We start from the raw sequence: 15,185 nt of genomic DNA, 5'->3' as shown, positions 1-15,185 counted from the left end.
AAAGCTCCCCTAAGGTCAGCGAACGGTGCTAACCGAACTGAGGCTGCCAAAGGTACATCACAGCTCTCTTGCTCTTTTCCCGGTCAATCTCACTAACAGTTCCTGCCCTCTTTTTCGTTTCAGATGCACCAGAGCGCCAGGGGACAACTACGGCATAGCTCTCAACCATTTGTGTCGCAAAGGCGGGTGAAATAACCCGATTTTGTTTTTGGTGGGTGAGACGCCCATTGGAATGAATGGGCGTGCAGGAGGCTTGGCGGGTGAGTCAGCCCTTTACAAGGCGGGTGACACCCGCCAAAAGCGTGTGAGTTGAGAGCTATGACTACGGTGGTGATAGTGCGCTGTATAAATATCCTTTTACATAACATAAAATGATCGTGTGAAAGTTGAGAAATCTGCACAGGGCCATGTACATTGAAAAGAAAGGAGTTCAACTATCCGTTGCAAGCCCCATTAGGAAATTCCACCCTTTTCCTTTTGCAGACTGCAGTATTTGTAGCGACAGGCTTCCTGCTCACGTGTGAATAACACTTTTTTAACCTTGGTACATTTCGAGCCATTCTCGTATGTGTTTGCAGTTGAAAATAACATTTGGAAACAAGATGAGTTCACTATACGATGGAGCTAATATGCCTGCTGCCACCTAAAAAACATTAAATACGGCTCCCACAGGTCCCTTGCAAGACAGAGCCACGTTTCTTGCAATCGGGCTTGCACTGTGAACTGTAGCGCTAGATGTAACATACTAAGAGGCATGGAGCCAATCAGGTTTCACGTAATGATGACCAATCAAAAAGCGCCTCCCAATGTGCTTCTGAGACTGAACTGCTGTGCAAAGTCCAGGCTGTAAACAAGGGATTTTCCAAAGCGTTGTGGCAAGTTTCTGCCATAAGCTTGCCCACTGCTAACTAAGACAGTATTTCACTTTCAAGAAGTAAGTGACTGCCTGCTGTACAAAATCTCTTTTACATATTTTTTGTGTTGGTCATTCATTTTTTTTTAATTCTGTTTTACAGCCTTTCTCCCTCACCTTTGCCGTTTCCGTTAATTATAAACTAATTATTGCACTGACTTGAAAATTGTACGTTACAAAATATTATATCAACCGTTATGGTTTTCCTTCTTAACACACATTTGGAAATCCAGTACAACGTATTTTACATGTTCTTCTGCAATGAGTTCTATAACCTCGCCTAAGCTCTCTTTTTTTTGTGAAATCCGTGGGAAGGGGCGGAGTTTAGGGTGGTTCTCACACCCTCCCATGTGTTCCAATGTGCCAGCCCCACGGCAATTAGAACTCCCATTGCCAGACGTTTTGGACACTTCATAATAACATATCACGGAAATCTACCCAAGTCTCATTATTTTCCCTACAGTACGTCTGATTTCTGCTTCCATGGAAAACTCTAAAATAAATCTAGGACCAGCCGGTTTAACAGGTGCCATGTGTCAGACCAGTTAATGATGGCGTTGCAGGCAGGACGTAGGAACTGAAATGGTTTCTTTCAAATATACTGCCACTCAGTAAAACTCAGAAGCCACAAATCCCATGAAAAAATACAAAGGGCGATATTAAGGTGCGTGCATTATAATAATTCAGCTTTGCTGGAAGCATTGCACCGGCCGTTAATGAACGGTCACAAGTAAAAATCAAAACGATATATTGGCTGACAACATAAAGCAAAATGCCTCTTCACCCAGGGAAGTACACGTGATTTGCGCTGGTGCCGCAGGCCCTCTGGGCTGTTCCTAAATAAATACCCCATGCCAGTTGAGTTCAGCTCAGATTTATTTTGAAAAAGAAAATCCATAAAAAGCAAAAGCACAATATACACCGTCGTACAAGCACGTTTCCATTAAATTCGGGAGATGCCTGTCCAGTCCTGTGTCTATTTCTTTGCATTCTAATACATATAAAGCTGGCTGCATAGTAGAGCAAGTTAGAAGTACATGTCACAGAATGCAAAGCAAAAACTATTGCTGTACTAGCATCTCCCGAACGGAATTGGGCATGTTGGTGTGTATGTAGTATAGAAACGTTTTTTTCATACATTGCATGATCGCCTAGAAAGCCAAATTCTTGGTTGTACACTTTATTTATTTTATTTGTTGATTATAGCGCCCAGACCCGAGGAATGAGGGCGCTAGAACAGTTACAGTACATGTGGCAGAATTACTGTAGGGCTACAGGCAGTAAGATTCTGGTGAGATCAATAATACAGGTAGTAGAGTATCAGTTCAATGATAAAAGGCAGTACATTTCTGGTGTGGTTATACAGTAAGTTCAGGGGTATTTGTTAAACAGTGCTGATTTTTTTTTTTTTTTGCGAAAGATGGGATAGGAGAGTTAATCTTGATAGGGCGTTCCATAGTGAGGGGGCAATAACGGTGAAGCAGGACCTATCTGCTCTCTTTCTGTTGAATCTCGGGGTGGTAAGTGAGGTGGATGAGGAGCAGCGCAGGCTTTGCGGGTGGGATTTATTTGTGATGCGGTGGGTCAGGTATGGGGGCAGTGTTGTGCAGGCAGTGATGGGTGATGGACAGAATTTTTAACTCGAAGCATGCTTTGATAGGTAGCCAGTGCGCCTCTTGTCTTGCAAGCGAGATGTGATCTGATCGTTTCAGGCTCCAAACTGAATTATTTTGTATTAGTTGGAGGTCGTTTTCTTTTTTTTTTTTTTTTTTTTGCAAGGTTCCTGTGAGGATGGCATTGCAGTAACACAATGATGGCCCTGGCTAGGGTGAGGTAGTTGTTGGTGGTCAAGAATTTCTTGGAGAGGTTGATTAATTTGGTAGAGTAGACGGTGGACGAGGCTACTGCCTTGACATGTTTCTGTATGTTTAGCTCTGAGTCGAGATAAACTTCCAGTGTTTTGACGTGTGGTGAAATAGGGGTGATGTTCCCATCAATGCAGAAAGAGGGGAAGGCGGGGTCGAGGTTTTTTTAGGTGGTGCAGAGAGCCGGCGATGAGGAGCTCTATTTTATCCTCATTCAGGCATAGATGGTGGGTGGCGATCCAGGCCTGGATGATGCAGTAAATGTGATTAATGTGGGCTGAGTCTAATTCGCAATTGCTGGTGAGTTTGATGAGGACTTGCGTATCTTTAGCAAAGTTTGTGTATGGGATGTTTAGGCTATCCAGATGGTCGAAGAGTGGCTTTGTGTACATATTGTATAATGAAGGTGATAGCCAAGATCCTTGTGGGACACCATAGGAGTCGGCGATGGGGTTGGCTGCTTTGGCCCCGGGGAAGACCCTAGAGGTTCATCCGGATAGGAAGGATTTGATCGATTGGCCATGTCAGAAGAGGGGGTGAAGTTGGCCGTGAGGTGTGGTCTACAAGATAAAAAGCCACAGAGAGGTCAAATAGGAGGAGTATGGCGAGATCCTCTGTGTCATGGATAATGTCAAGCTGAATTTTAAGGTTGAGGAGGGCTAATTCCATGCTCTGTCTGGGCCTGAACCCCATTTGGCGGGTCCCCAGTAGGCTGTGAGTTTCAAGATGTGTTTGAATTTGTGAGTAGGCAGTACGGTCAAGGATTTTCAGAAGATAAGGAACTATAGCGACAGGGCGGTAGTTGGTTGGGAGGGTGGGGTTAAGGCGGGGGTTCAGGAGCAGTGTGACCCAGGCTTCTTTGATAGATTTGAGGACTATGTGAGAGTTGAAGGAAGCGTTGATGAAGTTGGCAATAGTGGGTGCGAACGAGTTAGCGCAAAGCCTGATGAGGTGGGCCGGGCAGATGTCACCCGTGCAGTTGGTGGCTTTGAGGTGATGGAAGGTGGTGAGCACATCCATATGGGGGAGAGGGGTAAAGTGAAAGAGGGGGGTTTTAGGATCACAGGGGTGGTGGTGGGTGCCAGGGAATCAAGGGGAGGGAGGAGGTTTTTTTTCAAGAATAGGTTTGTCTCTGAGCTTGTGGTTTCTGTTAGCAATGGCTGATTGTATAAGGTTGCACCAGGCTTTGTCATTTAGGAAGCTGTCCTTCTGTGGGGCTGGAGTTGTAAGCTCCTGGAGGATTTTGGAGATCTCTCTTGTGTTGGAGCTGGCTTAGTTAATTCTGGCGATGTAGATGCTGGCTTTTGTGGTCAGGATAGCTGTTTTATAGACACAGGCAATGGTGTTGAAGGTCTCCTTGTTGGTGGCAGTGGGATTTTTTTTGCCATAGATGTACTGAATTTGCGGAGGGAAATTAATTCCTCTGTGAACCAGTTGTGGTAGTTATTTTGTTTATGCTCCGCGGTTTTTAATGGGACATGCTGGTCTAGAGCACTGAGGAGTGCAGTGTTGTAGGCAATGAGGATGGTTTCAGGGTCGGTGGTGTCAGGTTGCACCTCAAGGGAGGCATGGATGGTAGGTTCAAGTAGTTCTTTGGTCTGTTTGCGAGTGTGTCTAGCGATGATAGGTGGGAGGACACCCGCTGTATGGGGTAGGGGTGGGTGCTAGAGACAAGACAAAGCAGATCGGTGAGGGGTCTGTCCACGCTACTGGGTCTATGGAGGTATCTTCAACGGCTATGTTGATGGGTAGAATCCAATCTAACATCCAGCCTTTAGCCGGGGACACCATTTGGGAGAAGTTCATCTCCTCAAGGGCTGTGGTGACAATACCCATACATGCCAACCCTCCCGATTTAGGCGGGAGACTGTTGACTTTTTCAGTGAAAAATATTGCTATTTTTCATGTTCTTCCGCCTAAAATAATTCCAGCGCCAATGCATTCCTATGGGGAAAATTACATCCCCCGATTTAAATTTAAATTTAAATTTAAATACACACAAAGCCTAGGTTATGATTTGTTTAATAATCCATGTAAAAGTAGCTCACGTAAAAGTACAAAGGGTTAATGTTCATACAGCAGAAAATGGAAACAGATGTTCTAAATGCCTCCAGCGATCTCACGTCTGGGAATAATGGTGGTAAGGTGGCAATAGCAGAATTACCTCCACTTTACTGCCAGTTTCCCGCACTACTGTATTACAAGGTGGGGCTTGAAGGGGAGGAATCCCCTCTGGAAAGATATGGAGGGGAATCGTCTTCTTTACATCTGCAAATCGACACATTTAATGCAGCGGAATTACAGCTGACAGTAGATTCCTCAAAGTCCACATTGAGTTCTATGGACTCCAAAAATTGGGACCCACTCCACCATCGTCCCACTCGTAATACTGAGGTGAATCCAGTGGGCAGTGTGGCGTAACAGTAAAGGGGTTTGGTGCCTAACTCCTAATGAGACCCATATTTTTGTGGGGCTAAATTCAGATTTTCCATACTATTGTTACTGAAAGTCATAATTCTATTAAAGACACAGAGGCGAAGGATTATGCACAACCCTCCTCTTTACTTCTCGAGCAGCTTCTATTAACACAACTGTCAAACAACATAATACAAGAAAAACTACAATATCCAGATGAAATGAGAACTTCTGTAGGTTTAGCTGGTAGGCTGAAAATAGTCCATGTGACCCTGGCATCCAATCCCAGGCCGCCTGAGGCTAGACCACCTCTAGCTGGCTGATCCTCTTCCCCTGAAAAGGCGAGAAAGATTTATTGTCCACTTCCAAGGCTGTGACGTTTGATGTCCTCTTACATGAAATGAGGCAAAGCAAGGTCACGAGTTTTGCCGAAAGAGCCTTGCACGACAGGTCCTCATTCATTGGCCATGACTGTAAAAGTCTGAGGACCATGTTCACGTCACACACCTGGGAGTACTTTGGTGCCGGAGGCTTAAAGATCCTTACTCCTTTGAGCAGTCTGCACACCATAGGATGTCCCCGATAGAGAGACCTCTCACATTTTGAAAAACTGTTCATTTTCTCCCGAAATCACTAGGAGAGACCAGGCTCCCTGCAAATTAGGTTCAAGTTGTCTGCCTGAGCTAGCGGGTGCCCCTCCCCTGCTGGGACCCGCAGTATCGCCGGATGACATGACTGCTAACATGTCGACTCTAGCAGACTGGGAAACCAGGCTTGCCCTCTCCAATCTGAAGTGATGTGTGTTAGCTTCGCTGTCTGCCTTCTCACTAGAGCCAACGTTCACGCTATCATCGCGAACAGCGGAAATGCATACTCCGTGCCCAGACCCCACGCTTGGAGGAAGGCGTCTGTGGCCGCTGCTTCTGGATCTGGCTTCCAGCTGTAAAAACATTTGAGCTGCCTGTTGAGCCTGGTGGCAAACAGGTCCATCTTGCAGGGTCCCCTCCGAGCCATGATCTTTAGGAATACTGCTTGATCCCGCTGCCAGTCGCTGGAGTCCCTTAGATATCTCGAGTTCCAATCGGCCACCTGGTTCTGCAGCCCAGAGTGATACTCTGCTGTCGCGCTGATGTTGTTCTGGCAGCACAAGTGCAAGAAGTCTTTTACTAGCTGTGCTAGGATCCCGGACCTCGTCCCCCCTAGCCGATTGATGTATCGGACTGCAGAGACTTTGTCCATATTGAGCAGCACACTGCACTGCGCCTTGCTCTGCGTCCAATACTTCACCACCAAGGAGCTTGTCAGCAATTCCAGGCAATTGATGTGAAGACTGAGCTCCTGATCTGACCACCTGCCCCCTGTCGTCATGTCTCTGCATCAAGCTCCCCAGCCCCAATGGCTGGCATCCTATTCTATGATGAGGTCCGTGGAGGTTCCTAAGATCGCTCTCACATTCCAATCCTCCATGTGGTGGTACCACCAGGGCAGTTCCTTCCTTGCTTCCAGGGGGAGCTGGACCCTTTTGTCGTAAGGTAGACCCTTGCGGAGATGCTGAATCTTGAGGCGTTGAAGTGCCCGATAATGGAGGGGGCTGGGAACAATCACCTGGATTGATGATGCCTGACAACCCACTAACCTCGAAAATTCCATGAGCGAGACCTGGTCCTTTGACATGAAGGCCTTGATCTCTTTCCTGATCGCATTGACCTTCACAAAGTCTGAGGAATCCCTGGACCAAGTCCACCACAAAGCCCAGGAACTCCATCAACTGGGACAGGGACGTCTCTGACTTGTCCAAGTTAATCAGGAATCTAAGCCCCTCCAGAAGGCCTACTGTGCTTGCTTATTCATTCTGCAACAGCTGTCACATCAGGCACACGTTGTCCAGGTTATTTATGAGCTGCACTCCTTGCTCTCTCAACCTGGCCATGACTGGTTTCATGATCTTGGTAAAGCACCAAGGCACTGTCATCAGCCTGAACACGAGGCAGGTGAACTCCCACCTTTCGCTGTGCCACATGAGCTGCGGCGAAACACTGGAATTGTTGCACCATGGGCACCGTAAGGTACGCATTCATCAGGTCTATCCTTGCGAGCCAATCACCCGGCTGGAGGATGTCCCCCAGGAGATGAATGCCCTCCATTTTGCAATGATGATATACTAACAAGGCCGATAAAGGGGGGTTTGAGAACCCAGTCTGTCTTGGTGCTGGATTTCAAAAGGTGTCACCCGTTAGGGTTGTGCATCTGGCACGAGCAAACGATGTGTCTTACTACTGGCTTGGTAGTGTGGTGTGGATTTTATTAGCATTAGGTTGGTGGTGTTTTTTAGAGCACATGTAGTGGCTGTTACATGAAAAAAAAACACGTTTTACGACCAGCAGAGCTCTCACTTGAGTTGGCGGGTTGCTGCTTGCCGCCGTGCCTCCAGCCCCTTCCTCTTCCTCTCCCCCGGATGGGAAGAATGGATTAGGCTTGCGATCTTCCTCTCGCTAGCTTCTGCCAGAAGGAGCCCTGTAGCCAAAGGAACGGCTGGCCGAGCAGCCGCTGCCTCTGCCAGCCCTTCCAAAAACTCTGTTTCCAAAGACTTTCTTTAAGGAGGTTGGGCTTGTCAAGTGCTGCAAAAGTCCAGCCGAATTTGCTCATGTCCTTTATGAAGCCGTCGCCGTACAACTTCCCTTTAGCATCTCCTGGTGCATCTGTTGAGGCAAGCTCCCTGAGTTTTGAGTCTGTCCGCACCAGAACTGACCTCCTGCGTTCGGTAGATAGGGCGCAGTTGGTGTACCCTAAGAGTTAAATTGCCTGTTGCGCCCAGCCAGCGAGAACCCCCGGTTTCACGGCTTGGCTTCCTCTGCCATCTGCCAAATTTTGGCGAGTGGCTTGGCCAGGTCCAACACCTTATCCTGACATGCCCTCCAGGCCCAATCGATTCCCTCCTTAATGTCCCTCCTCTGGCGCCTTACGAAGGTGAGCATCCGCTTCTCCATCTGCGGGGTCCCGGCTGCCTGATTTGGGAGGCGAGGGCACTCAGTCTTGAGCTTGCTTCTGGCTTCCTTTTCTAAGGGGGTTTTTAGACCTTTCCCCAGATAAACAGCAATCTTCTCTGGTGGCTCCCACTCGGCCGATCTGGGGTTTCCAGATTGAAAACGTCCTGCTCTTCCTCTGCCAGCCTCTTCCCTTTTTTGTTGCTTTGCATGTTTTTTCTGCATCTGAAGAAAGAAGGATCTTCCCTCGGCTCTGAACTCACTTCCGAGGGGTCCACTCAGCTGTCCTCATCTTGGTTACTCGAGGAGGGGGATTCTGTGGCCCTTGCCTCTGCTGTTCCAGGACCTTGTTCTCCTCCTGAGTGTCTGGGGGGAGGTCTGGGCATTTCTGATTCTTCTGATTGATTCTTCCCCCTTGCTGCTAACTTCTAAGCTCTTGCATGCCTTGTGAAAAGGCTAAAACGTCCTCCATCACGCTCAGATGCTTGCCGAGCGGCCCCAAGCCGGCTGAACCTGCCTTATGCACTGTGCGTCCCATGGAGAGTATTAAAGGTGAACTTGGGCCTGCCCCGTCAAATAATAATATCAGAGATATAAAGAAGGCAATATGCACCGAAAGGTAGAAGGCCTGGGTAGCTCGACAGTATTATCTTGGGACTGCTCCCGTCTGGTTACCTATGATTTTAATGAATTAAAAAAAAAAGAATTAAATACTAACGAATAAAAAATAAATCACTTTTTCTTTTTTTTATTGGGGTGGGGCCTGCCCCCCAAACCACCCGCACACTTTTGAACCTACATATATTTATTTTTCAGTATTTTTCAATTATTATTGCATTACTTTTTTTTTTTCTTCTTTCCTATAATCACTTCATACCCTTCAGTCTGTTCCCAGCCCATTGGCTGAATTGGGCTGAGGCAGGCTGGGGAAGAGCTATGCTCGTGGCCACCAGGTAGGACTGCTGCAAACCAATGAGCTGGCGAGGTGAGGGAATGCCATTCGGTCAGCCGGCTCTTATTAGCCGAGCAAGAAAGTTATAGCTGTGGTGACTTCACCCTGACTTTGATGTTGCTGGTAATGAAAGGAAACGGGCAGCGATGGCGCGTGGAATTGTGAAGGTGAGTTCCAGAACCGCGAGTCCTGTCGTGCCCACCTGTGGCCTTCTGCTGAGCCTGCCCCCTGCTTCTGCTCTGACACCTAGCGAGCTCTGAGGCCCTGTTGCGCCTCAGAACATCGGAAAGCAGCTAATTGACTTCATCGGTCGTGCACCGCACTATTTATGAAACACATCGTAGCGCACGACAAAGGCTATAATGAGCACTCGCACACAGTTTAATCATCCGACTATAGAGTAAATCAATATGCACTTAACTGCTGTTCGAGCAGCAAAGAAAGAGGAAGAGGATCAGCCAGCTACGCGTGGTCTAGACTCAGGCGGCCTGGGATTTGATGGCTGGGTCACATGGACTCTGTTCAACCTATCAGCTAAAACTACAAAAGGACTCATTTCATCTGGATAATGTAGTTTTTTCTTGTATTGTGTTGTTTGACAGTTGTGTTTAAAATAAGCTGCTCGAGAAGTAAAGAGAAGAGTTGAGCATATTCTGAGCCTCCAGTGTTGACAGAGAATTAAGAGTGTTAGGAGCCCTGTTTTGCGTCCTGTATTAAACTAATGTTCTAAGTGCTAAGAAAAACGACCCACCACGTCAAGAAATATCTGTGTTCCTGTTTTCTGATGATCGTATTCTTTGGAATAAACAATTATAATAATACCTTTATTTTGGATCTGTACATACACCAGATTCTTCCTGCTTATAAGTACTGTAAATACCCAGTTTCGTTATACATCCAAGGATGAAGGCTATGTTGTTGCACCTGTCATTTGTACTTATGATCAAAGGTACCACCAACAAAACTCTGAGGACATCACTGTTTTCTTACCTTACTGGCTCATGATCAGAATACATTTGTCCCCAGTGCTCAGTGCCCACCACATGACCTTCCGCTTTTGCAACGAAAACATTATCAACGTCGATTCTATTAAAGCGAAAATTTGATTATTAGTAATGGAAAGAGGAAATGCGCATGGAAATTCAATGCACAATAAGAAGAGGTAGACTTACCATGTTAATTGTGTACGAGTAAAGCTTAACAGTCACATCACTTTGAAATATAATTTGGAACAGACCACACAAATGTATTGTGTATCTTTGAGCAGGTTTGGGAGATTTAATACCACATTTTAAAGTGTAACCTTCAGAGCCTAACTGAATAGTTACAAGGAAATTTTGTGACAAGTTAACAATAATGAGATTTGGCACTTAAATAGTCAATTAAGGATGCGATGAAAGGTCGCTGGGATCTACAACCAAAACAGAAGATTGAACATTGATGGTTGGACTGATGGCTGGAAGGCTTTGAATTAATCATAACCACTGGCATTGCTCTGGATAACCCTCCACACCATCTTGTTTCACCCTGCCAAGCTAATACAAAAGGGGAATGACCATACGCAAGTCAAACCTGGTCCCACCTCAGAGAGGGCAACCCATTTGAACCAGGGGTGGACTGGCCTATAGGGAACTCTGGAGATTTCCTGGTAGGCCTCTGCGCCCTGGGCCTCTTTTGTGTGCTATTTCCAAATGTTCACATAGGAAAATGGCTGGGCTTACTGAAAATGTGTAATACGGGGCTACTATGAAAATTATTTCCAAGGCCTCTTTTTGTAACCAGTCCACCCCTGTTTTGAACTGCTACATCACATCCCGTCTGCACGTGATCAAATGCATTCGTAGTCATGTTTCTGCCTCAATGGACACCATCAGGGAGGCGTCTGTTGGGTCTCTAAGCCCAGTCGGCTCGATACCCTGTCTTCCTCAGGTTGATTTAAGAAGGCTGATGTGGAATGTTGCACAGAGTGATGCCAGTGGTTAAGATTAATTTACAACATTACACCCATCAGATATTTGTTTTTAGTTTGTCTCCCTAATTGAGGATGGTATGACCAAACGTGGGTTCCTAACTCGGTGTGCAATACGGAACCAAGCTGCATCTCACTAATGAACTCAAAAACATCTGTGAGGTTGCTTTTCTTCCTGTGCAGAGGGGACTTTTCATATGGCTGGTCCCCTTCTGAACGACTAAAAAAATAATGGAGTGGACGGCTATCCTGAGCAATACCAGTGATTAAGATTTAATTATAACCTACACCCATCACATTTATTGGGATCTATAACCAGTCAATTCCTGTTGGTTTCCGATGCCTATTTAACAAGTCTATGGGCCTCACCAGGACTCTTGTTTCTTGACTTGCAAACTACATGTTTGCCTGCCGTGGCCGCTGTGCTCGACAAGTCTGACCCTGCCGGGCGCAGCGACCATGGTAGGCAGACTCCTCACCAAAGCGCCGGCACTGTTAACCACGGTGCTGGCGCTTCGAGTCCCCACTCGGAGTCCTAGAGGACTCCATGGGAATGGGGACATACAATTTACCGGCGCCTGACTTCCGGGGCAGCCAGACTCATAATGAGCTGGTGATACCAGGAAGCCAGGCGCCAGTAAATTATTACAAATCCTGTGGCAACCCGCCGGTAGCACCAGCAGGGTTACAGCCGGACTCGTAATGAAGCCCTATGTCAGCTCGCAAATGCAGATTTGGAGGAGCATAGGAAATAATTCACAACCTTGTTTGGCGTGACGCAAAAAATCAAGTTGCAAGGTACTAGCCGGCCATAAAAAAGTCACCAATTCAATTCTATCACTACACAGAACGCACCATGTCTTTAATGCCCACAGTCAAATATCACTAGCCAATGGCTAGAAGCGAGTGCAATTGTGTATGATCTAATGTCTCAATATTTGAAAGATGTTTTAAGTGTGTCTAGAGAGAGCTTTAGCTCTTTGCAGAACTCTTGCAACAGCATGCAGATGGACCCAGGTGGCAATCATCTGCTCTGTGATGCAGAAAGAGTGCATCATGATGAAAGTGCTGTCACAATGTTGGCCATTATGTACAAGCTTGTGCTAATATGTACGTTGGGCAGAGTTGTCTAATGTTGCTTTCATGTGCTTCATTGGTTTCCATTCTGCTTGATACATCCACTTTATTTGTCATTGTTGTGCTGCATTATAGTGTGGTTAAAGAATATAAATAAAAGGCTCCCAATCTATAACAATTAGCTGCTCCATGTTAAGAGGGTGTCTTTCATTGAGCTACTGCTTCTTTTTGAAATGGTAGGACAGTATCTTTGTCAGTTCTTTATTCAATGTGTATATTCTGTGTGTGTGACAATGCTCAGCTGGAGTATGGATCAAAATGTTCTAGTGAGTGACTCTCTGTTGTACGAACATTATCAGGCCGATTCATGGAATAATTAGCGCGGCGCAAGTGGCCAAAAATGTGCGATTCGCAGTGCAAGTGCGAAATTCGCACGAAAAGCAGCGCACATCGATTCATGGAAGGCCATGCGCAAGAAAACCATCGGATGTGTGCTAAAAAAGTGCGCGGCGCACATTGGCGCACAGGCCATCTAACGGCGTGCGCCAGGTTACAGCGAAAATCGCACAGGACACAGCGAAAATCGCACATAGCGCGGCGCACACAACAAAAGTAGGCGTAACACGGGCGTAACACTCGGAATGGGGAACAACTTGACAAAATGTGGGCGTCACGGGGGAAGTACAGGGTGCAAGTGCGCGGAACGCCCACACGCTCGCCTACAACACGTATTCATGGAATCGAATAGGGCAAAACAGCGCACGGTCAAACCAGCGCACAGGCACAAACACGACCGCCACAAGAAAGCAGGCGGTAGCGTCTCTGCGCCTGTAATAAATGTGCGCCTAAAGGTGCGCCAACAAATAGCACCTATATACATCTATGATGAATGTCCTATACTGTGGCCCTCCAGGACAAATGACGTGCAAAGGGGTACCCACAAACACGGACACCCGCTGACTGAAAAATAACTTGTGTGTGTATTTCGGGGTGCGCGGGAAGTTTCACACACGATTTGGCAGGGTACGTGGATTTCAGGGGTGCGCGGGAAGTTCCACACGCGATTTGGCCGGGTACGTGCACGGGAATTTCACCCTCCACCAAGCCCCCACTCATGTCTCCCTGCACCCCCACCCCCCAGCACTGTGGGGCACCTGCCAGCAGGCCCCCACTCATGTCTCCCACCCCCTACCCCCCCAGCACTGAGGGGCAGCCTCCACCAGGCCCCCACTCATGTCCCCTATCACCCCCACCCCCCAGCCACCATGGGCAGCCTCCACCAGGCCCCCACTCATGTCTACCACCACCCCCACCCCCCAGCCACCAGGGGCAGCCTCCACCAGGCACCCACTCATGTCCCCTATCACCCCCACCCCCAGCAGTGCAGGGGCAGCCTCCACTAGGCCCCCACTCATGTCTACCACCACCCCCACCCCCCAGCCACCATAGGCAGCCTCCACCAGGGCCCCACACATGTCTACCACCACCCCCACCCCCCAGCAGTGCAGGGGCAGCCTCCACCAGGCCCCCACTCATGTCTCCCACCACTCGCATCCCCCAGCCACCATGGGCAGCCTCCACCAGGCTCCCACCCATGTCCACCACCACCCCCACCCCCCAGCCACCAGGGGCAGCCTCCACCAGGCCCCCACTCATGTCTCCCTGCACCCCACCCCCCAGCACTGTGGGGCACCGGCCAGCAGGCCCCCACTCATGTCTCAATGCACCCCCACCCCCCAGCACTGTGGGGCACCTGCCAGCAGGCCCCCACTCATGTCTCCCACTCCCCACCCCCCCCCAGCAGTGCAGGGGCAGCCTCCACCAGGCCCCCACTCATGTCCCCTATCACCCCCCAGCCACAAGGGGCAGCCTCCACCAGGCACCCACTCCTGTCTCCCACCACCCCACCCCCCAGCAGTGCAGGGGCAGCCTCCACCAGGCCCCCACTCATGTCTCCCTGCACCCCCACCCCCCAGCACTGTGGGGCACCTGCCAGCAGGCCCCCACTCATGTCTCCCACTCCCCCCCAGCACTGAGGGGCAGCCTCCACCAGGCCCCCACTCATGTCCCCTATCACCCCAACCCCCCAGCCACCATGGGCAGCCTCCACCAGGCACCCACTCATGTCTCCCTCCACCCCCACCCCCCAGCAGTGCAGGGGCAGCTTACACCAGGCCCCCACTCATGTCCCCTATCACCCCCACCCCCAGCCACCATGGGCAGCCTCCACCAGGCCCCCACTCATGTCTCCCTGCACCCCCACCCCCCAGCACTGAGGGGCACCCTCCACCAGGCCCCCACTCATGTCTCCCTGCACCCCCACCCAACAGCACTGTGGGGCACCTGCCAGCAGGCCCCCACTCATGTCTCCCTGCACCCCCACCCCCAGCACTGAGGGGCAGTCTCCACCAGGCCCCCACTCATGTCCCCTATCACCCCCACCCCCCAGCCACCATGGGCAGCCTCCACCAGGCCCCCACCCATGTCTACCCCCACCTCCCAGCCACCAGGGCCAGCCTTCACCAGGCCCCCACTCATGTCTCCCTGCACCCCACCCCCCAGCACTGTGGGGCACCTGCCAGCAGGCCCCCACTCATGTCTCCCTGCACCCCCACCCCCCAGCACTGTGGGGCACCTGCCAGCAGGCCCCCACTCATGTCTCCCACCCCCCAACCCCCCATCAGTGCAGGGGCAGCCTCCACCAGGCCCCAACTCATGTCCCCTATCACCCCCACCCCCCAGCCACCAGGGGCAGCCTCCACCAGGCTCCCACCCATGTCCACCACCACCCCCACCCCCCAGCCACCAGGGGCAGCCTCCACCAGGCCCCCACTCATGTCTCCCTGCACCCCACCCCCCAGCACTGTGGGGCACCGGCCAGCAGGCCCCCACTCATGTCTCAATGCACCCCCACCCCCCAGCACTGTGGGGCACCTGCCAGCAGCCCCCACTCATGTCTCCCACTCCCCACCCCCCCCCCCAGCAGTGCAGGGGCAGCCTCCACCAGGCC

General features: G+C 49.8%; 1 protein-coding gene across 2 annotated transcripts in view; it reads left to right on the top strand.

The window, feature by feature from the left end:
• Positions 1-838: 838 nt before the first annotated feature.
• Positions 839-15,185, top strand: part of FGGY (FGGY carbohydrate kinase domain containing) — a 2,730,916-nt gene continuing 2,716,569 nt past the window's right edge. For both annotated transcript variants that reach the window (XM_069642074.1, XM_069642075.1), the window contains exon 1: positions 839-934. The gene's annotated coding sequence lies outside the window, so the exon portion shown is untranslated. The remainder of the gene's footprint in view (positions 935-15,185) is intronic.

This window comes from Ambystoma mexicanum, chromosome 1q (genome assembly GCF_040938575.1).
Source record: "Ambystoma mexicanum isolate Mex_15411 chromosome 1q, UKY_AmexF1_1, whole genome shotgun sequence".
NCBI classification, from domain to species: Eukaryota; Metazoa; Chordata; class Amphibia; order Caudata; family Ambystomatidae; genus Ambystoma; species Ambystoma mexicanum.
Note: the sequence above shows the minus strand (reverse complement) of the source record. Positions and strands in the feature narration are given on the sequence as shown.